Source organism: Haliotis rubra, unplaced genomic scaffold, assembly GCF_003918875.1.
Source record: "Haliotis rubra isolate DU_JTF1 unplaced genomic scaffold, ASM391887v1 Scf192, whole genome shotgun sequence".
NCBI classification, from domain to species: Eukaryota; Metazoa; Mollusca; class Gastropoda; order Lepetellida; family Haliotidae; genus Haliotis; species Haliotis rubra.
Genome location: NW_025765914.1, coordinates 1,198,251 through 1,220,882, shown reverse-complemented (window position 1 = coordinate 1,220,882; position 22,632 = coordinate 1,198,251). Strand labels below are relative to the sequence as shown.

The window sequence follows — 22,632 nt, the reverse complement described above, 5'->3', positions numbered from 1 at the left end:
TTGTTTACTCCCTTATTGAAGATCCCGGACATTAATTAGCGTCTCCTTGTCACCTCTTTAATGAGGTCTTTGTTTACTCCCTTTATTGAAGATCCCGGACATTAATTAGCGTCTCCTTGTCACCTCTTTAATGAGGTCTTTGTTTACTCCCTTTATTAAAGATCCCGGACATTAAGTAGCGTCTTCCTTGTCACCTCTTTAATGAGGTCTTTGTTTACTCCCTTTATTGAAGATCCCGGACATTAAGTAGCGTCTCCTTGTCACCTCTTTAATGAGGTCTTTGTTTACTCCCTTTATTGAAGATGGCAGACATTAAGTAGCATCTCCTTGTCACCTCTTTAATGAGGTCTTTGTTTAGATCCCGGACATTAAGTAGCATCTCCTTGTCACCTCTTTAATGTGGTCTTTGTTTACTCCCTTTATTGAAGATGCCGGACATTAAGTAGCGTCTCCTTGTCACCTCTTTAATGAGGTCTTTGTTTGCTCCCTTTATTGAAGATGCCGGACATTAAGTAGCGTCTCCTTGTCACCTCTTTAATGAGGTCTTTGTTTACTCCCTTTATTGAAGATGCTGGACATTAAGTAGCATCTCCTTGTCACCTCTCTAATGAGGTCTTTGTTTACACCCTTTATTGAAGATCCCAGAAATTAAGTAGCATCTCCTTGTCACCTCTTTAATGAGGTCTTTGTTTACTCCCTTTATTGAAGATCCCAGAAATTAAGTGCCGTCTCCTTGTCACCTCTTTAATGAGGTCTTTGTTAACTCCCTTTATTGAAGATGCTGGACATTAAGTAGCATCTCCTTGTCACCTCTTTAATGAGGTCTTTGACTACTCCCTTTATTGAAGATCCCGGACATTAAGTAGCGTCTCCTTGTCACCTCTTTAATGAGGTCTTTGTTTACTCCCTTTATTGAAGATGCTGGACATTAAGTAGCGTCTCCTTGTCACCTCTTTAATGAGGTCTTTGTTTACTTCCCTTTATTGAAGATGCTGGACATTAAGTAGCGTCTCCTTGTCACCTCTTTAATGAGGTCTTTGTTAACTCCCTTTATTGAAGATGGCAGACATTAAGTAGCATCTCCTTGTCACCTCTTTAATGAGGTCTTTGTTTACTCCCTTTATTGAAGATGCCGGACATTAAGTAGCGTCTCCTTGTCACCTCTTTAATGAGGTCTTTGTTTACTCCCTTTATTGAAGAGGACATTAAGTAGCATCTCCTTGTCACCTCTTTAATGAGGTCTTTGTTTACTTCCTTTATTGAAGATGCTGGACATTAAGTAGCGTCTCCTTGTCACCTCTTTAATGAGGTCTTTGTTTGCTCCCTTTATTGAAGATGCCGGACATTAAGTAGCGTCTCCTTGTCACCTCTTTAATGAGGTCTTTGTTTGCTCCCTTTATTGAAGATGCGGACATTAAGTAGCGTCTCCTTGTCACCTCTTTAATGAGGTCTTTGTTTACTCCCTTTATTGAAGATGCTGGACATTAAGTAGCATCTCCTTGTCACCTCTTTAATGAGGTCTTTGTTTACTCCCTTTATTGAAGATCCCAGACATTAAGTAGCATCTCCATGTCACCTCTTTAATGAGGTCTTTGTTTACTCCCTTTATTGAAGATCCCAGAATTAAGAGCGTCTCCTTGTCACCTCTTTAATGAGGTCTTTGTTAACTCCCTTTATTGAAGATGCTGGACATTAAGTAGCATCTCCTTGTCACCTCTTTAATGAGGTCTTTGTTTACTCCCTTTATTGAAGATGCTGGACATTAAGTAGCGTCTCCTTGTCACCTCTTTAATGAGGTCTTTGTTAACTCCCTTTATTGAAGATGGCAGACATTAAGTAGCATCTCCTTGTCACCTCTTTAATGAGGTCTTTGTTTGCTCCCTTTATTGAAGATGCCAGACATTAAGTAGCGTCTCCTTGTCACCTCTTTAATGAGGTCTTTGTTTACTCCCTTTATTGAAGGACATTAAGTAGCATCTCCTTGTCACCTCTTGTATGAGGTCTTTGTTAACTCCCTTTATTGAAGATCCCGGACATTAAGTAGCGTCTCCTTGTCACCTCTTAATGAGGTCTTTGTTTACTCCCTTTATTGAAGATGCTGGACATTAAGTAGCATCTCCTTGTCACCTCTTTAATGAGGTCTTTGTTAACTCCCTTTATTGAAGATGCTGGACATTAAGTAGCGTCTCCTTGTCACCTCTTTAATGAGGTCTTTGTTAACTCCCTTTATTGAAGATGCCGGACATTAATATAGCGTCTCCTTGTCACCTCTTTAATGAGGTCTTTGTTTACTCCCTTTATTGAAGATGCTGGACAATAAGTAGCGTCTCCTTGTCACCTCTTTAATGTGGTCTTTGTTTAATCCCTTTATTAAAGGACAATAAGTAGCGTCTCCTTGTCACCTCTTTAATGAGGTCTTTGTTAACTCCCTTTATTGAAGATGCCGGACATTAAGTAGCGTCTCCATGTCACCTCTTTAATGAGGTCTTTGTTAACTCCCTTTATTGAAGATGCTGGACATTAAGTAGCATCTCCATGTCACCTCTTTAATGAGGTCTTTGTTAACTCCCTTTATTTAAGATCCCGGACATTAAGTAGCGTCTCCTTGTCACCTCTTTAATGAGGTCTTTGTTAACTCCCTTTATTGAAGATCCCGGACATTAAGTAGCGTCTCCTTGTCACCTCTTTAATGAGGTCTTTGTTTACTCCCTTTATTGAAGATCCCGGACATTAAGTAGCATCTCCTTGTCACCTCTTTAATGAGTTCTTTGTTAACTCCCTTTATAGAAGATGCTGGACATTAAGTACCATCTCCTTGTCACCTCTTTAATGAGGTCTTTGTTTATTTCCTTTATTGAAGAAGCAGGACAGGGAAACATTAAGTACCATCTCCTTGGTTTTAGGCTTTAATACAATAGATTTCATCATGAGCTAATATATTTGGAAATATTCAAGATATTCTAATATCTAAACCGTGTCTGACAATTAAAACTATTCAGTGCATATACTGAATTTAGGAAATACCTGATCAGATTTTGGACATCAGATCGTAAAATTTGAGTGGCTATTGATTATCTACCTGATGAAGGAGTAAGGATATACCCGAAACATTGTGTTCCTCATAAGAAAGAAGTTGGCATCCATAATTAACTCTCTTCCTTGTAAATGATAGTTATAGATATGTGGAAAGAAATTAACATGTAAACATATCTCTGGACACTAATGATGACTGTGAATTTGTTTCGCAGCCTGTCAGAAATATCAACCAGCGGCTACTGTTTACATGTACATGTGCCGATGACACACACTGACATTATCGCAAGTTCACATGACACAGCAAGAATTTGGATCCACAGCGTCAGGGTATGTTTACACAACATCCACCCAGTCACCGACTTTCACTACCTGATCCAATTGGTCACTGAACTCCTACAAATGACATGGATTCCGGGGAACCTATTCCAACCAACTTGGGGTGCGGGGAACCTGTTCCAACTGGCATGGGTTGGGGGATACCTATTCCAATCAACATGGGTTGTGGGGACCTATTCCAACTGGCATGGGTTGTGGGATACCTATTCCAATCAACATGGGTTGTGGGGACCTATTCCAACTGGCATGGGTTGTGGGGACCTATTCCAACTGGCATGGGTTGTGGGGATCTATCCAACTGCATGGCTTGTGGGGATCTATTCCAACTGGCATGGGTTGTGGGGATCTATTCCAACTGGCATGGGTTGTGGGGGATCTATTCCAACTGGCATGGGTTGTGGGGATCTATTCCAACTGGCATGGGTTGTGGGGGATCTATTCCAACTGGCATGGGTTGCGGGATACCTATTCCAATCAACATGGGTTGTGGGGACCTATTCCAACTGGCATGGGTTGTGGGGACCTATTCCAACTGGCATGGGTTGTCACTTGTGGGGGATCTATTCCAACTGGCATGGGTTGTGGGGATCTATCCAACTGCATGGCTTGTGGGGGATCTATTCCAACTGGCATGGGTTGTGGGGATCTATTCCAACTGGCATGGGTTGTGGGGATCTATTCCAACTGGCATGGGTTGTGGGTTGTTTGGGGATCTATTCCAACCAACTGGCATGGGTTGTGGGGATCTATTCCAACTGGCATGGGTTGTGGGGGATCTATTCCAACTGGCATGGGTTGTGGGGATCTATTCCAACTGGCATGGGTTGTGGGGATCTATTCCAACTGGCATGGGTTTGTGGCATGGGTTGTGGGGATCTATTCCAACTGGCATGGGTGTGGCATGGGTCTATCTATTCAACTGGCATGGGTTGTCGGGGATCTATTCCAACTGGCATGGGTTGTGGGGATCTATTCCAACTGGCATGGGTTGTGGGATCTATTCCAACTGGCATGGGGGGATCTATCATGGGTTGTGGGGGATCTATTCCAACTGGCATGGGTTGTGGGGGATCTATTCCAACTGGCATGGGTTGTGGGGGATCTATTCCAACTGGCATGGGTTGTGGGGATCTATTCCAACTGGCATGGGGTTGTGGGGATCTATTCCAACTGGCATGGGTTGTGGGGATCTATTCCAACTGGCATGGGTTGTGGGGATCTATTCCAACTGGCATGGGTTGTGGGGGATCTATTCCAATTGGCATGGGTTGTGGGGGATCTATTCCAACTGGCATGGGTTGTGGGGGATCTATTCCAACTGGCATAGGTTACTACAGAGGTATTCAAATCCGGAATGGTTGAGTGGTATTCCAGCACACTGTGAAACTAGGGATTGCCAACCGGCACATGTACGAGGTCTGTTTAGGTCACATACATACCCAGGGGTGGAAATAACTTTAAAATTGATAGTGTACTCCGGTACAGTGGCTCATTTAAAGTCACTTGCCCTGATAATTTCCCCACTATACCAACCGTTTTCTTGCTGATTTTTTAAATAAACAACATAATTAACATTGGAAAGTCAACTGGACACCGGTACAGTGTGATATACAAATTTGCTTGCCTGACAGAAAAAAACACTGGACTCGGAGGTCAGGCAATGGGTTATTTCCACCCCTGATACCACATCAAGCACTAAGCAGTATATATACCACTAACACCCGATGAGGTATAAACATCTCCTCAGCCTCCACCAACAATAGATGACGTATGCAATACCATTAACTCCACGAATATCTCTTTAAAAAAACTTTTCCAACAGAACATCGATACTGCCAGTATTTACATACACACTTAATGGACAACATGCAGCTAATGCTTCCATCAACAGAATTAACAGCTGTTCCATTAGCTGTAGTTCAACAGATCATGAGTTTAAAGAAACTAAATTACCATGATTACCTATTACCAATAACTAGATAGAATAATGACTCAACAACACAAATATCTGCCCCTTAGTCCCAAAACACAAAAACACTTTAGGTGAGTGAGTTTAGTTTTACGCTGCTGTTAACAATATCCCAGCAATATCATGGCACGGGACACCAGAAATACACACTTTGGACACCAGAAATACACACTTTGGACACCAGAAATACACACTTTGGACACCAGAAACACACACTCCGGACACCAGAAATGCACACCTGGACACCAGAAATACACACTCGGACACCAGAAACACACCGCCGGACACCAGAAATACACACGCCGGACACCAGAAATACACACTTTGGACACCAGAAATACACACTTTGGACACACAAATTTGGACACCACTTCGAAACACCAAAAACACACGCCCGGACACCAGAAACACACACTTGGACACCAGACACTTTGGACACCAGAAATACACAGCCGGACACCACAAATACACGCCCGGTCACCACAAATACACACCTCGGACACCAGAAACGGACACCAGAAATACACAGTTCGGACACCAGAAATACACACTTCGGACACCAGAAACGGACACCAGAAATACACGCCCGGACACCAGAAATACACGCCCGGACACCAGAAATACACTTTGGACTTCAGAAGCGGACACCAGAAATACACACTTTGGACACCACAAATACACTTTGGACACCACAAATACACGCCGGACACCAGAAAACACACGCCGGACACCAGAAAAATACGCCGGACACCAGAAAACACACGCCGGACACCAGAAATACACACGCCGGACACCAGATATAACACTTTGGACACCAGGAATACACCGGACGCCCGGACACAGAAATACACGCCGGACACCAGAAACACACGCCGGACACCACAAATACACACTTTGGACACCAGATATAACACTTTGGACACCAGGAATACACGCCGGACACCAGAAATACACACTTTGGACACCAGAAATACACAAATACAAATACACGCCGGACACCAGAAATACACGCCGGACACCAGAAACACACGCCGGACACACCAGAAATACACGCCGGACACCAGATATAACACTTTGGACACCAGGAATACACGCCCGGACACCAGAAACACACGCCGGACACCAGAAACACACGCCGGACACCAGAAACACACACTTCGGACACCAGAAATACAATCATTGGGAACAAAAATGGACGTCAAAACACCGGTTTATCAGTTAACTCCAGATAATATGAGAAATTGTTTATAACACAACAATAATCAATCATGGCAAGACATAAGCAAGTCACAAAGAGTTCTATCAAAGTAGATGAAAAAAAATGTTTAATAATGGCATTATTGCTGAAATATTCCCTCACACTCACTCTAGACACACATCTTGTTGGTATTAGTGCTATCACAAGTCTTTGAGTAACTATTGAAGTCTTAAACTGGCTTGTTGAATTGAGAACCAGGAAACCATCTATTTCCTCCTGTTTGTCTGTATTTCTAACAGCAATGTTATTTTGACACAGTTACTTGGATGTCCTGTACATTTCGCCAGTCTCACCGACCCACCTACTTCCTCATTGTCAACTCTTGAATCACACATGCAATCTGCGACACAGGAAGTGGGCCCGATTCACAGACCTGAGACAAGGCATGTACTCACTGTGTCAGTTGCCATGGTAACAGATGTAATACCCTGACCAGACAGTCACAGAGAGCTGCTGATAAGTAAGATGACCTCCCAACAAGACATCATGACATGTTGCCTTTGTTCACACATACTATCTGTCATAAGTTTCATAATGATCCAAATGCAGGTTTGAGTAATAGCTTTCATGATCAGTGCAGTTCTGAATGGATTTTATTACCTACGAGGGCGAACATATTGGGGTTCATTTTTTCATACGATGCCCTAGGGTAAACTATCACTTTGTCATGGTGACGTGACGTCATGAACATGGCTATGACGTCACGTTTCTTCTGTGACGTTGCGTTCTATACGCGGCGACGGCGGGTAGACAGCCTATGTTTGAAAGTAGATTTGGGTTATTTCCTCAATTTCACGACTTCAGTAATAAACAGAACATTACATTCATGCCCATATCATACTATGTTTATGACACTCGTGCCTAAATATCGGTATATCCCTCGCTCTGGCTCGGGAAATACCAACATTTAGGCACTCGTGTCATAAACGTAGTATGACATGGGCACTCATATAATATCCTCTATATATGTAAGCTTATATACATTGTCTTCTACACTCATGCTGATCAGCAAGCCCAAGGGGGACAAAACCACTGCTTATCGGGGTCAGTTTCACTGTGCCATTCTTTCCCATCACATTTCATATGCGTATGATACAGACGGAGCAAGTGAGTGAGTGAGTGAGTGTTTTTTTTTTTACGCTGCTTAAGCAATATTCCAGCAATATCACAGCGGGGGACAGCAGAAATGGGCATCAAACATTGTACCCATGTGGGGAATCAAACATGGACGAGCAAACGCTTTAACCACTAGGCTGCTCCACCACCCTGGTACACATGGAAGTATTGGTTACATTCGATTCTGTATATGCGTGCCACTGCCAATTCTAGAAATTGACAGAACAATATGCAAAATCATGATTTTCTAGCTGGAAAGTTTCAAACCTGTACAATTCTGATATTCTTGCAGATAGTCAGCAATTACGTCCATTAACCTCATGTGCACTGCACACTGCCTAGATGCTGTTTACTTATCCATGGTGACTCGGCAGAATGTTGTAATGGCCCAAGAATATATCCAAACAGATAACGGAACAAAGTGTGTTTTTATTGCACAACAATTTTCCAGTTATATGATACCTGCCTTTATATAATCACACCTGGATCAGACAATCCAGTGATTGATACCATAAGCAGCTATCCATGTATTCGCAGTACGAGGGCACGCTATCAGCAACCCTTTCTATCCGATCCATTGATCGACTCTTACTACTGTCATGATTGCAATAACGCTCTTCGCGATAATGAAACCGTGGGGTAACCTTTTGCTCCCATAAAAAAACCAAAAGCTCCCCAGCGATCTAATATCTTCACGTAATCGGACAAAGCCTATCAATGAATCGGCAGTTGTGCTCATGTTTATCTTGTTGTAAACTAGTGAAATTCAGTGTGGGTCATAATAACAGAGTTCATTGTACATATCCTCGAATTTATTGGTTCCCTGATGCTTTATAAACATTCAGGTTTAACCATGGACCCCAAGACCCTCGTCATGGTGAGGGATGCCTGTACCAGCAAAGGTAGCTGGGGCTGTAACCAGGAATCCAGAACAAGGGGCTGTGAACCAATCAGAGTTACTTATAGCGGAGTAACATGTTCCAACTATCTGGCAAGTCCAAGTGAGCAAGTGTAATGATAAGGGTAGTTCTTAGGGGAACACCATTCAGTATATATTTGTACCTGTACACAGTGTCAACACCTCATGGATGTAAACTGCCAGTCACCGGGAATTCAACTGATAGCTGAAGGTGAGGTGAAATTGGGTTTATCGTCGTGCTTGAGAATATTTCGCTCATATGACGACGTGCATGCGTGTGTATGTGTATGTGCGGCTGCTTGTACTAGCCCAGACTTAAGCTGGTTTTATAGTGCTAGCCCACTGAGATACCATGCCGCAGTGAAGTATGAATACCCCACTCAGACACAGTATACTGACTCCGAGCCGACCAGTCCTTGTTGTACCCATTAATGCTGAGCGCCAGGCAGGGACCAACAAGTACCATATTTTAACGTCTTTTGGTATGACGCGGTCGGGGATTGAACCCGCGACCTTCCGCTCTCCGGGCGGACGCTCTAACCACTACACCAAGGAGGCGGTACTGACAGCTGAAGCTACTACAACATACCTGGTAAGATCGTAAGGCACAAGGCATCTTGTTTCTCATCAGAGTCATAAAAATTATCCTCGAATGCCGATAGATTACCGAGTGTGAAATAGTTCTACAGCACTGATATAACTATTGACAAAAGTGTTAAATAATGACTTGAGTTACGTGGTTATTATTTCCACCATTGGCTCAAACCCCAAGTCAGATATCAATCTTACACAACATCAAAGGCACAGCAACCTTTCTTGTATGATTTATATAGGGCTCGGGACGTCACCATGAACATGTGAGAGTGCAAGCTTTTAAAGAATATTTACCTGCCAGGTCATGAACCATCAGATACTGTACGAACAATGTCTAAATGATAATAAACTTCCCCATAACCATGGAGCCTTTTATATTATCAAAAACAGTCTATCATCATTAAACATCATATGGTGATGAAATGGAAAATTTAAATGACTTAAAGATAGGCTAACATGAGTAGTATATAGGAAAAATGACATACAATCTCATAGGATGAAGTTAGGCATGACTGACTGACTGAGTTTGGTTTTACGCCGCTTTTAGCAATATTCCAGCAACATCACGGCTGGGGACACCAGAAATGGGCTTCACACATTGTGCCCATGTGGGGATTCGAACCCGGGTCTTCGGCGTGACGAGCCAACGCTTTAACCATTAGGCTACCCCACCGCCCCTAGTTAGAAATGAATGTCAATGGGTGCTAACATTATGGGGTCAAGATTCAGGGTTGCCTAGATTCAAATACCATAGAAGCAGGTATGAAACATAATTTCTGAACAGTAAAAGTCAAGTGGTACAGCTAGAAAATATTTCACTTGCAAGAGTGAGCACTCTATTTTTCCACTGCTAAACACAAGGTGAAATCTGCTATAAGATTTAGAAAATTACTTCATCTTTCAAAAATATTTGCATTTCAATCACCAAAAAAACAAGATTTTATCACTTGGAGAACTAGAAATAAGGGATCACAGCACATCCGTGAAATCAGACATCAGCCATATTCAAACTAGTCTGTTTGGCTCAAAAGCGGACCGATGAACTGCAATCTAACTCGAAAACTAATAAACATATAATACTCAATGAAACGCTGATCATAATCAAAACAATGCGACCAACTCTGTGAGTTTTTTCCAGAATTTATGTTCTAAAAATAAAAATGTTGTTTAAGAAACTATCATTAAAATATTGACACTTTTCACTTTTGTTACGAGGGAGGAGGGTTTTCCAGTTAGATTGTATTTCATCAGTCCGCTTTTGAGCCGAACTGATTGTAGCTATATTTCCAGTTTCGTAGGAAATTCCCATATCACTTACTGCATTTCATACAGTTTGTCAAAATCTGAAAGGTATCATGAGGGCGAGAAGTTTCACATACTATACAGTCCCTGAACTGCATTATTTCCCCTTCCACCAGCCCTCTCTGCAACGCTAAAACCCCGAATGAAGCATGTTAGATTTTCTCAGATTCTGGTTCTTAATCTCCCTTCTCACTGGGACTCCTTTCAATTTAAACGGAATTGTTTGTTCCTATCAAAATAATATCTATTCAGCGATTAACTATCATAAATGATAAAATATGAAAAAAATAGCAAGACAGGTTCTACATTTTCAGACTACAGTAATCTGGACTTGTCAATTTAATACTACAGCGTTGCTTAGGCTGTATTGGAAATATTATTATTTGTATGACAGACTTAATGTGACCTTTCAGATACAATTCTACCAAAATCTTACAGACCAAGGGAACCCATTACCAACACAATCTACCATTTTGCCAAAACATGGATACTACTTGGTACTTAAGCTTGAGCCAACCTGTCTAATACAAAGGGCTATCTAGGGCTACTAGGATTTCAGACTTTATAGGGTGAGTGAGTGTGTGAATTGGATTTCATGCCGCTTTTAGCAATATTCCAGCAATATCAGGGCGGGAGACATGAAATGAACTTCACACATTGTACCCATGTGGGGAATCGAACCCAGGCCTTTGGCGTGAAGAGCGAACACATTAACCACTAGGCTACCCCTCTGTCCCCGGATTTTTTCAGGACGTCCTTATATGTCATCAATATTCAGATTATGTTGTTTCCAGGCAACACTAAATATTGTGCAGGTGGACTCTAGTTCAGTAGCTATTGTAACTATTGCCATAAAGCACTAGTAGCTACTAACTACAGCAACAGCTGGAGACATATTGGCTGGTTCTGGTGATTGCACTCAAGGTTGAAAATGGAACAAATTCAACGATACATATAACACAGACCTTGAAATATAGACAATTATCAATATTTACATACTGTATTGTTATGCAAAGTCAAAATTACTGAAACAGTTTGCCTTCCAGTGGTGATTAATATTCAACAGGGTACCTGCTCTATTTCTTGTGAACATACATAATTCTAGGTAAACAACTCTCAGTCTCACTTTCAAATGATTAACTGCCCTTGTCCAATGACAGCAAGAAAACTTTGCTAGTGTTTTGAAAGATATGCATGTTAAATGCCTTCTACTTATTGTGGTAACATCTAGACAGGTTTATAGAGCCATTGAGCATCCACTTATGTCATCGTTCACAACGGGAGCGGCGACTAACTGGATCACGTGATCAGGCTCTCTTACTTGGTTCACATGTAATCACAGCGAAATGAACAAATTTATGTTCATGATATTGCCACTGGATTGTCTGGTCCAGATTCTGTTAATTACAGACTGCCTTCATATAGCTAATTTATTGCTGAATGTGGCATGAAACAACAGCAAACGAACCACAATTGGTGTTGAGAGTTTCCTTTGTGTATTCAACATAAGTGGTTTTATTGGTTTCAGTCAGCTGGGGTGAGGTGAGGTGAAATTGGGTTTAACGTCATGCTTGAGAATATTTCGCTCATATGACGACGTGCATGCATGTGTATGTGTGGCTGCTTGTACTAGCCCAGACTGAAGCTGGTTTTATAGTGCTAGCCCACTGAGATACCATGCCGCAGTGAAGCATGAATACCCCACTCAGACACATTATACTGACTCCGAGCCGACCAGTCCTTGTTGTACCCATTAATGCCGAGCGCCAGGCAGGGACCAACAAGTACCATATTTTAACGTCTTTTGGTATGACGCGGCCGGGGATCGAACCCGCGACCTTCCGCTCTCCGGGCGGACGCTCTAACCACTACACCATGGAGGCGGTTGAGTCAGCTGGGTACTTTTAAGCAGTAACAACGAACATATGAAAATATTTTGGCTTAAAATGCTTGTAAATAATTTGTGCACTATTTACTGAATTTTCTATCAGCAGATAAGTATGGTGTGTCGGTAAAGAAATATAGACATGAATGGGCGAGTCACTTTGGAAATGGCACTAAATCACTTGAAATTTGTTTCTTAATTAAAATGTTTTCTTTATTAATAAATTTCTAACAGTGTTATCTATGTTGGCTACATTTCTGACTTTTCAAAACCTTTTCACGAATTCAGGCCTTTCGAAATAAGATCACAAACTTGTGCAATAAAGTTTAAGGTACAGACAAAGTGAAAAACCAGTGGGGATAGATGTTTTTTCAACAAGTCTTGGTATTTCAAATATAACACTAGTCATGAATGACCTGCGGTATAACTAGAATTGACCAATGGTGTCTACTTCTGGAAACATTCTTGCATCATATTACACAGTTGAAGTCAAGAAATATTAGAGACATTTCTCTTGCATTTCACAAGATAAATTACATCAGAATACATTTACATGTACTGCGTCAGACTAATGCTGGTCTTGAAGAAACATATCAGCTTCATGTGAGATATAACAGATGCACATTTATCACTTTTGTGAGTGAATGAGTGGGTGTTTCAGAGTGAGTGAGTGACTTCATAAAGTGTATCCAATGAGATGACAGGAAATATCATCTAAAACCAGGCGTCTATCTTCTGTCATTACAGCGTTAGAAAGGGTGAAATATAACACTCAGCATACAAATATGGTAACACTGTTTTTCAGATACAATGTGTATTCACAAGGAATATTTATAGACATGCTCAGAGGCAGAAATCAGGCCTTTATCAAGAGCAATTTCCCTACAGATTCCGAATAGCTCCTGTCATAGCTAGAATTATGTTTTGATATGGTTATGTAGATGGGACATATACTTCACAGATAACAGGACCAACAATGAGGAAGTGGCTTTGACGTTTACAATAAAACCATATTCTATAAATATCCAACTCAGGCTATTACAAAACCCTTTCACACATTAACAGTCGACTTTCATTCTACCCGACTTCATGGACGAATGCACTCAATACTTGCACCCACAGCTTACTTCATAACAAGACACATGCAACAGTTATCAAAGCTAAAGACAGTTTTCCTGATTCATAAGAAAGTTGAACAACACAGAGCCATCAAATCTAAGCCAGAGATGGTTAGTCATTTGACATGGACGATATTGATTGTGTCTATTTCCAGAAACACAAGCATGTTACGTGTAATAGTATTCTGGGAAAATTCCTATACTTGCCTTCTTCGCACCAGCTTTGTCCGACACAGTGTATTTCCATTTCTTGGCTCGAAGCTTTAATGAATCGGTACTCTGACATCCTCCCATTGGATATTTTGTCTCACTATCCACAGACTCTCACACAGAATTCAAGTCAGTTAATAAATTGAATTGAAAAATCAAATAATATGCGGGAAAATCTGGAGATTTCCTTTCCTTCCCACACACGAGTTCCACGTCTTCACGTCTGCTATGGATGTTCACGTCTGCTGAATGCCTTGTCAAACCAAAAATCAATACAGCTTTGACGAAACTCTGTTTTATTTGACATCAGTTTCCCATGATGCTTTGCCTGAATGGTGTCCTTGTTAACCTTACCTGTGCCGTAACCTTACTGAATGATGTCATACAGGATCTGAGGGGTAGGGGGATACGACACGTATACCGCAGGGGGCCGACACATCAACACATATCCCTTTCTACTAGGATATTGTCCACAGGTGTATGTCCCATTTATAATGAATGGAAACAGGATATTGAGAGAGGCCCAAGAAGGGTTTCATTCACAGATTCAGCTATATTGATTGAAGACAGTCCATGGAGTATCAAGCAAAGCAGAGAATCAGTTTATATTTAAATATTTGCAATGCAAGTAATATTAGCATGATTAACTCAACATTATAAAATGCTCATTTAATTTCTAATTGTCATGTAAATAATATTGCTAATGTTATGTACAGCCTACTTTACTTCTGAGTGCACTGAAATTGATTAGGTGATATATAATGCTGGTGCAGCTGGTAGTAAATATGTCACAAACAAATCTGTTTTGTTACACAATAAATACAAAGCAGCACACTGCTGCCACTGCTAGGTTGGATGTTTTCATTAGGACTTGCTATTAAACATCGACACATTTGTACAGTACGTGTAGAATTAATGACACTAGCCTGTAATTGTGGGTTGTCAGTCTAATGTACTCACTTGAGGACTATTGGAAGTGTATGTTCTCGCAAGGTCCCCAAGAAGCTGAGAGTGAAAATCTGATCGTTTGCCAAGGTAGTGTAGTGGTTTGAGCATGCAGATTAATCACATTATTTATTTTTTTTTACATTTTCTGTTATAAGCATTGTTATTGTTTGTAACTATGTTCTCTTACTGTTAAACAATAAACATGAATTAAGACTGCAATGAGTCAACTGATACAATACATGAATATTTTATATGCATCTACTTGGGACCCTGCTGCTATGAAAAATCAAAATCATGAAAGAAACACTAGGCTACAAAAGGTTCCTTAACTGTGTACATAGACAAACCATATCAACAGATATCAAAATATTCTATTTCAAATCCAATTCTGCAAAAACAATCCATTCTTACACATAACAGCGTAATTTTAAATTGCCATTTTATAAGTTACAGGTCACAATGGTTATTTAATCACAACAGCTAAAATATTGACTGTAACAATAAAATGTTGAGAAGAAGTGTTTCATTAAAGTATATTTATGCATAATTGCCCACAGTAAACATCTTGCTGTAATAACAAGATTAAACTAGGTCCAACACCTGCAATAATGCCTATTCCTGTATTTGAGAAACTCTCATAAGTTGACATAAACTGCCTGCAGCGGTCAAAACGGTCACCCTGACATGGAGGTGTGGTCACCTTCAGCCACTCACTGGCCCACTCAACCTGTACACTGCTAACCTTACAATCAATATTTCTCAATTTAGTCTTCAGATGAAATATTCACACTGATTCTCAACACTACAGATATCATGTTTGTTCTGTCTCATGACTTAGTCATCTTACCAACAGCATGCCTGTCTCAGACAATTAACCTCAACATATTCATGTAACTTCAGTTTCATATGTGTGCTTAGCTGTCTGCACCAGTGATATATGTCAGGTTGACAGTTATGCTACAATCAAAAATATTTGCCTGAGAATAACAAACAAAATATAGAAAGATTTGAACAATACTTTTACTTTTTATCTTTTAAGCATGTGTTCATTTTGTGAGTTAATCTCACTCCCCATATTTATTTTTTAAATTTTCCTTTCCCTATGGCATACTGACCAGAAACAGTTAAAAAAAATAACGGATTTTTGACATCTGTATAACCAAAATATTAGTCATGAAATAAACTACTGAAAAAACACTTTTATTTCATGTTGAAAAGACCATGAAGGATAGATGGAAGAGGAATATTATTATCACAAATGCCATGTATCAGTATTCAATTAAGCTAGATAATTAGTGTTGCTATTTTGTTCTGTCTTCAAAAGTATCACACATTTATCGGTCAGACAGTGTTATATTCTCACAATTTGTCTGTGATTTAGTGATTGTTGACATTCTATCCAAAACACTAAATATCAAACATTTCAACATGAGATTTGCAGACCTGCATTTTTACACATTTTAGTGACGCGTCAGTTGACATAATCGGTCCACAGCACTCCAGACAGTCATCCTGACCTGAAGGTGTGGTCACAGACGTCAACTTTCATTGGCTGATGCAATCCTTCCACCTTCAAGCAAACCTTACAATCGATACGTTGTTGGGCAAATTGCCAGGCCGTGTTGGCAAGTAGCCAGAATTACTGCCTCAATGGGGATAATATCGAAGGTGAGATTTTGATTGGCTGAGGACTAACATGTGTCGGTCCTGGTCCTGGCTCTTTGTCACACTATGGCCTCCCCTACCCTAACATTCCAAGCAGGATTTACTACCAAACTGACACATTCTCAGGAAGTTTATATTTGTTATTATCACGTTCACACATACTAAGTTGCCCATTTAAAAATTTGGCTAATACCAAAGAATGGTGAAGGAAACTACTGAAAATGGCTTTACGTGTTTCTGGATTGATGTCATTATTATGACAACAGGTATCTGATGAATGAGTATAGGCACAAAGTTGTCAGTTTGTTGTGAGCAATGGAGGTCGAGAAAGGTGACCTACCTCAAGGTGTACTTAAAAAAGGTGAACACCCTATACAGTTTGTACCTGAGAGAAGTGAATACCATTCACAGTTGCACCTGAGAGGGGTGAACAACCTTAAAAGTTGTACCTGAGAAAGATACACCCTCCAGTTGTACTTATAGAAGTGAACATGAGAAAGGTGGACACCCTCCAGTTGTACTTATAGAAGTGAACATGAGAAAGGTGGACACCCTCCAGTTGTACTTATAGACGCTATCAGGAGAAAGGTGGACACCCTCCAGTTGTACTTATAGGCGCTATCAGGAGAAAGGTGGACACCCTCCAGTTGTACTTATAGAAGTGAACTGGAGAAAGGTGGACACCCTCCAGTTGTACTTATAGAAGCTATCAGGAGAAAGGTGGACACCCTCCAGTTGTACTTATAGAAGTGAACTGGAGAAAGGTGGACACCCTCCAGTTGTAGGTGGACTTATAGGAGAAAGCTATCAGGAGAAAGGTGGACACCCTCCAGTTGTACTTATATAGAAGTGAACTGGAGAAAGGTGGACACCCTCCAGTTGTACTTATAGACGACTATCAGGAGAAAGGTGGACACCCCCAGTTGTGGACTTATAGGCGCTTATCAGGAGAAAGGTGGACACCCTCCAGTTGTACTTATAGAAGTGCTATGAGAAAGGTGGACACCCCCAGTTGTACTTATAAGTGATCTGAGAAAGGACACCCTCCAGTTGTTGTACTTATAGAAGGTGGACACCCTCCAGTTGTACATCGAGAAAGGTGGACACCCTCCAGTTGTACTTATACACGTTATCAAGATGAAAGGTGGACACCTCCAGTTGTACTTATAGAAGTGATCAAGTGAAAGGTGGACACCCTCCAGTTGTACTTATAGACGTTATCAATCAAGTGAAAGGTGGACAAGGTGGACACCCTTCAGTGGTACTTATAGACATTATCAAGTGAAAGGTGGACACCCTTCAGTTGTACTTATAGACATTATCAAGTGAAAGGTGGACACCCTTCAGTGGTACTTATAGACATTATCATGAGAAAGGTGGACACCCTCCAGTTGTACTTATAGACGTTATCACGAGAAAGGTGGACACACTCCAGTTGTACTTATAGACGTTATCAAGTGAAAGGTGTTTTACTTTTGGCAATTTATGAAGTGTTTATGGGGCAAAAGCAATCAAAAAATTATTTTTTTGTAAGTTTACGGGGAAAATTAACTTCTTTTTTTTTCTTATTTTTGAAAAAATATGACCGGTGGATCCATAAAACAAGAAATAAATTGGTCTGGCTTTAGCAAAAAATTGACTCTTTCAGGAACACATAAACAAAGAGATGTGAATTCCAACTATTCTTCATTAGAGTATTGAGACTAAATATTTTAGAACACTCAAGCCGTGACAAATTGCCAGATATCTAACTTTCAAACAATATGATGAAAAACGTTTTTTGAAAAAAAAACAAAAAAACATTTATAATAACTGGCTTTTTGGTTTGTTGGGTTCACATTGTTTTTCCATTTTCAAGGGTTTGGGGCCTGGAAGTCTCTGAGGGACTTGCGACTGTCTACCAAATCTGTGTTACTGTGAAGATCCGGGTTAGAATAAGTCTTTTCGTACAAAGCAACTAACAGGCTCGCTGACTTGGTTCTCGTGCGATCGTATCTCAATAGCACAGATTGATGCTCATACTGTTGATCACTGGATTGTCTAATCCACACTTGACCATTTACAGACCGTCGTCATATAGCTGGAATATGATTGCTGAGTGTAAACAAACAAGCAAAACCAAAAGCTGTGAAAAACATTCATTTACTTTCAGATACCTTCACATCCAGGCATAAATGCTCAATACATTGTAGCCTTTTTGCTGAAGCCTGAATTTCTTGATAACTGATCACTCCTGACTACTGTTTTGGCAAGCCTGGTCACATGATCAGTATGACCGTCCTACTGCAGTACATAAAGCACTTGGAGCTGAACAGGATCAATCATCCATGACATACAATCAAACTTAATCTAGACAGCACATGTTCTGTATTGAAGACACCCCTTCAAGTCCAAACATTACCTGCATGAACGTTCACACTAATACAAGATACATGCACAACAGTTGCCTATCTACCTGTCACTGATGTGCCTCTTGCCTATCTACCTGTCACCTATCCACCTGTTGCTCAATTACCCAAATGTAGCCCATGTACTAAACTAATCACTATCCAACTAGCTGTTGCCTATTTATTTCGGCATCACACACACTGACACACATACAGGTTATGATAATCATATATCTATACCAATTCTGTGATACATTTCAGTTAAGCTGTCATTAATTCTGCTTTCCACAACACAATAAGAAGGGCATTTCCGCAGATACAAGCCAAAATTAACCATAAGGATGAGAGACTTAAATAGTACTACATATTTGGTGTAGATGAACAGCATTAACCTACAGCATGACACACTGCTCGGGTGTTGAGGTACGTAAAGGCTAATCCTTACGTCAGAGCCTCACAGGTGTTGCCGCTAGCAAAATGCCACAACAGAATACCTATCACATTAGCAAGACTGTTCAATGCTGTTCTGCAATCCTTAGAACCCCTTCTGTGGAGGAGCTAATATGACCGTTCAATGCTCTCCTGTAATCTTTAGAACCTGCTTCTGTGGAAAAGTAACATGGCAGCATCAGGCTCAAAAGAATCAAGTTTTACAAAAATAACCAGAAACAATAGCTGAATTTATTAGCATTTACAAAATTACATGAATCCAGGGGCCCTCCTAGTCCATTGTTGCAGGATATAAATATAGGGACGTCTAAATCTGTTACTTTGAACATTAAGGCAGTGACATGCAGTGTTTGAAATCATAATAATTATAATAATTATAATCCCAACGAGCCAGGCAAGTTGACAAGTCACACAGATCCTGGAATGTCCCGACTATCCTTCATTTGTAACAATATGCTAGCATGGGTGACCATAATCCGTTTCCCAGGTGTGGGTTACTACCTTTAAGTTCACACCTTCATCATCACAACAATAGCTCCTGCTCTGATGTAAGACAGTTATTTATCTGATTCAAAATAGTCATGGCAGTGTTGCAGAAACATTTTCGTCAATGTTACTTACCATGGAACAGCTGGCAGGCAGATATTTCAAAAACAAATGACAATGAACCTTTTACTTGCTAAATTCTGAACACTGATTATAGTCTGTTTGCAGTGAAAACGTACGATGAATTTCACTTTAAACAAAAAAGTAAAGCAAATAATGTGAAATTAAGATTGCGAACCCTCATAATTTTACCTTGCCAATTGAACATTTGAATCTCAGAATTTTATTCATCTTAGGAAAAAAGTTGTTTAACAAACAATCATAGATTCAAATCGCTATTATTGGTTTGTATTACAAGGGGGTAAGCGCAGAAGTTGGAACACTGAAACAAATGCACGTGCGGTACGTGATGAGCGTTAACTTAGGCCAACCCTACTTGTTCTCGGTGTTTCATTTAATGTGCATACACCCTTGTAATACAAACCAATAATAACGATTTGAAACTATGATCGTTTTGTTAAACAACTTTTATCCTAAGTTTAATAAAATTCTGATATTTAAATGTTCAGTTGGCAAGGTAAAATTACGAGGATTCGCAATCTTAATTTCACTTTTTTCGATTTACTTTCTTGTTTAAAGTGAAATTCATCGGTACGTTTTCACTGCAAACAGACTATAGGATAGCTAACAATATATTCAGAAGCTATTTATATATTCTCTCCATATATTTATTATTGCTATAACTTATTCTGAATAACTAATTACTAAAGCACACGAATTATTTTCCACCTCAAGCGATCTATAAGCTGGCATTGTCATGTGACCTGAATATTACCGAGCAGTAAGTCAGTGCTTTGGTATAATGGTAATACTGGTAAACACAGAAAGGTCAGATTAATGTAAATACTGACGAGATGATGATGACGCAAGGTTGGCTGGCATGTCGTGGCTGACCTGGATAAGGTCCACAACATCTGCCACAGGAGAGTCTGCGTGGGCACACCTTAGTCGGGGGAGGGTAAAGAGGAGGGGGGTGTATTGAAGAGGGGGAGACTGCAAGGACGTGCCAGCACACACATTAACAACCTCTAATGAAATGGACAGAAGTTCCACTGATCAATATGGCTTCAACACTACTATAGATGGCTAAAATAACCAAGGACGAGCAGGAAAATCATCTTAAGAATATTGCCACTGACTATTATATTGCCACTATATTATTGGATCTAACATCAGCTCAAACTGTCAGCTAATGGCCATCTTGTTATTCGGTTGTCATTTCTCATTATAAATAGTGCCCTGAATTTTGTCAACAGTTGTCAGGGGCAATGTTATAACATAAATGTTTCTCTCACCAGGAACACTATCAACCTCAATGACCCTTGACCTCTTTAATTAAGGCTGATGAAATATTTTTTACCAATGTCACAATGAAATTCCTTTCTGCCATTCATCTCTGTATCTAGTAGTATTTACTACTCCTTCTGAAAGCTATCTTACGGGCTATGTAATCATATGTATCTTCGTATTGAACTGAAATCAACAACACCCTATCAAAAAATATATAGTTTGAAAAATAACCTTTAACGAAAATTTCAGCTTGAATATTTGAGGAAAGTACTTCAAAATGTTTTACATAATTCACTTTTATCATATTTGCTTTAAGGAAAGCTAATGAGTATTTCTCATGACATAACAGAACACAACCCATTGATAAATCAAGTCAGTCACGAAGCCATGCTTGTGAGACAGACAGACATCAAATAAATGATCAGTCTGTCACAACTCCTTCCTGTCTAATATCACATCAATACATGTCTAACGAAGACGAACCACTCGGAAGGCATAATGTGATTTGTGTCAATATCCCCGTCAGCATTTCTCCCAGAGTTAATGAAACACGTGTGTACATAATATTACATACCATCTTAATTCTGGTCTTAGCATCGTATGAGGCACTCCTTTGAATAGCATGATTGCGTTGAACATGGCGGGACTTTTTCTTCTCATTAGGCATTCCTGAACACTTGTTAATATTCCTTGATAAACTCCACAGCACAAGGTGATATGTCGTACTCGGTACAGGAAGTATACCAAACCTTCCACTGGATCAGTCAGGATTCACTGAAGAGCTTGTTATAAACAAGGTAGCGTCTTCCCCTCTCAATGAGTTGATCTCATTCATTCATCCTGGCTTCTATTTTTAGCACAATATCCGACCCCTACTGTTGTAATATGGACACTTCTCATTCCTGGGCATTGATGTTACAGGCTGAATGTTGGCTGGTCGAGATGTGTTCAGAAGCAAAAGACTTCCATGAACATGTTTATGTAGCAAAAACCGACAACATGGCTTCTACCCGCCTACAATTTCTGCATGTCATTGTGTGTGTAGGGCAAGCAGAGGTCATATGATTCTGTATTCATTACAACACTACCACAGCAAGATGACCGTAGCGATACGGTCTATTTCACAAAATGAATATTGTATTATTGTAACGAATTACTATAGGCTCTCTGCCTCATATATACAACTATATATTAATATATATAAGTCCTAATCATGGTAAGTTTTAATTAGACCATGCCTGTACAATTTCTCCTGTTACACATTTTCTGACAATGAAAAGGCATGAGTAAAATTAATAAAACCCAAAATGGCATTTCAATTTTTATTCCAGCCTTTCAATAAATATCCTACATTATAAGTTTTCATGAAAAAACACGACAAAAACAAAAACATTAATAAATATGACAAAAGAATTGAGTTGAGTTGGGCTTTAGGTCACATCAGCATTTGTCCAGCCATAGAGTGACGAGACCATGTCTGCATTCATAAACATTATAGATGACAAGAGAAAGACAGTCAATCAAAAATATCAGGTAAAATACC

At 40.1% G+C, this 22,632-nt stretch overlaps 1 protein-coding gene and 1 long non-coding RNA gene across 2 annotated transcripts in view; one reads left to right on the top strand and one right to left on the bottom strand.

Moving 5' to 3' along the window:
• LOC124274598 overlaps nt 1–7,726 on the top strand; it is a 28,041-nt gene extending 20,315 nt beyond the window's left edge. The window contains exon 3 of the long non-coding RNA XR_006897984.1: nt 7,708–7,726. This is a non-coding gene — a long non-coding RNA (uncharacterized LOC124274598). The remainder of the gene's footprint in view (nt 1–7,707) is intronic.
• The window catches only part of LOC124274593 (hexokinase-4-like), a 45,554-nt gene that overhangs the window by 14,231 nt on the left and 8,691 nt on the right, over nt 1–22,632 (bottom strand).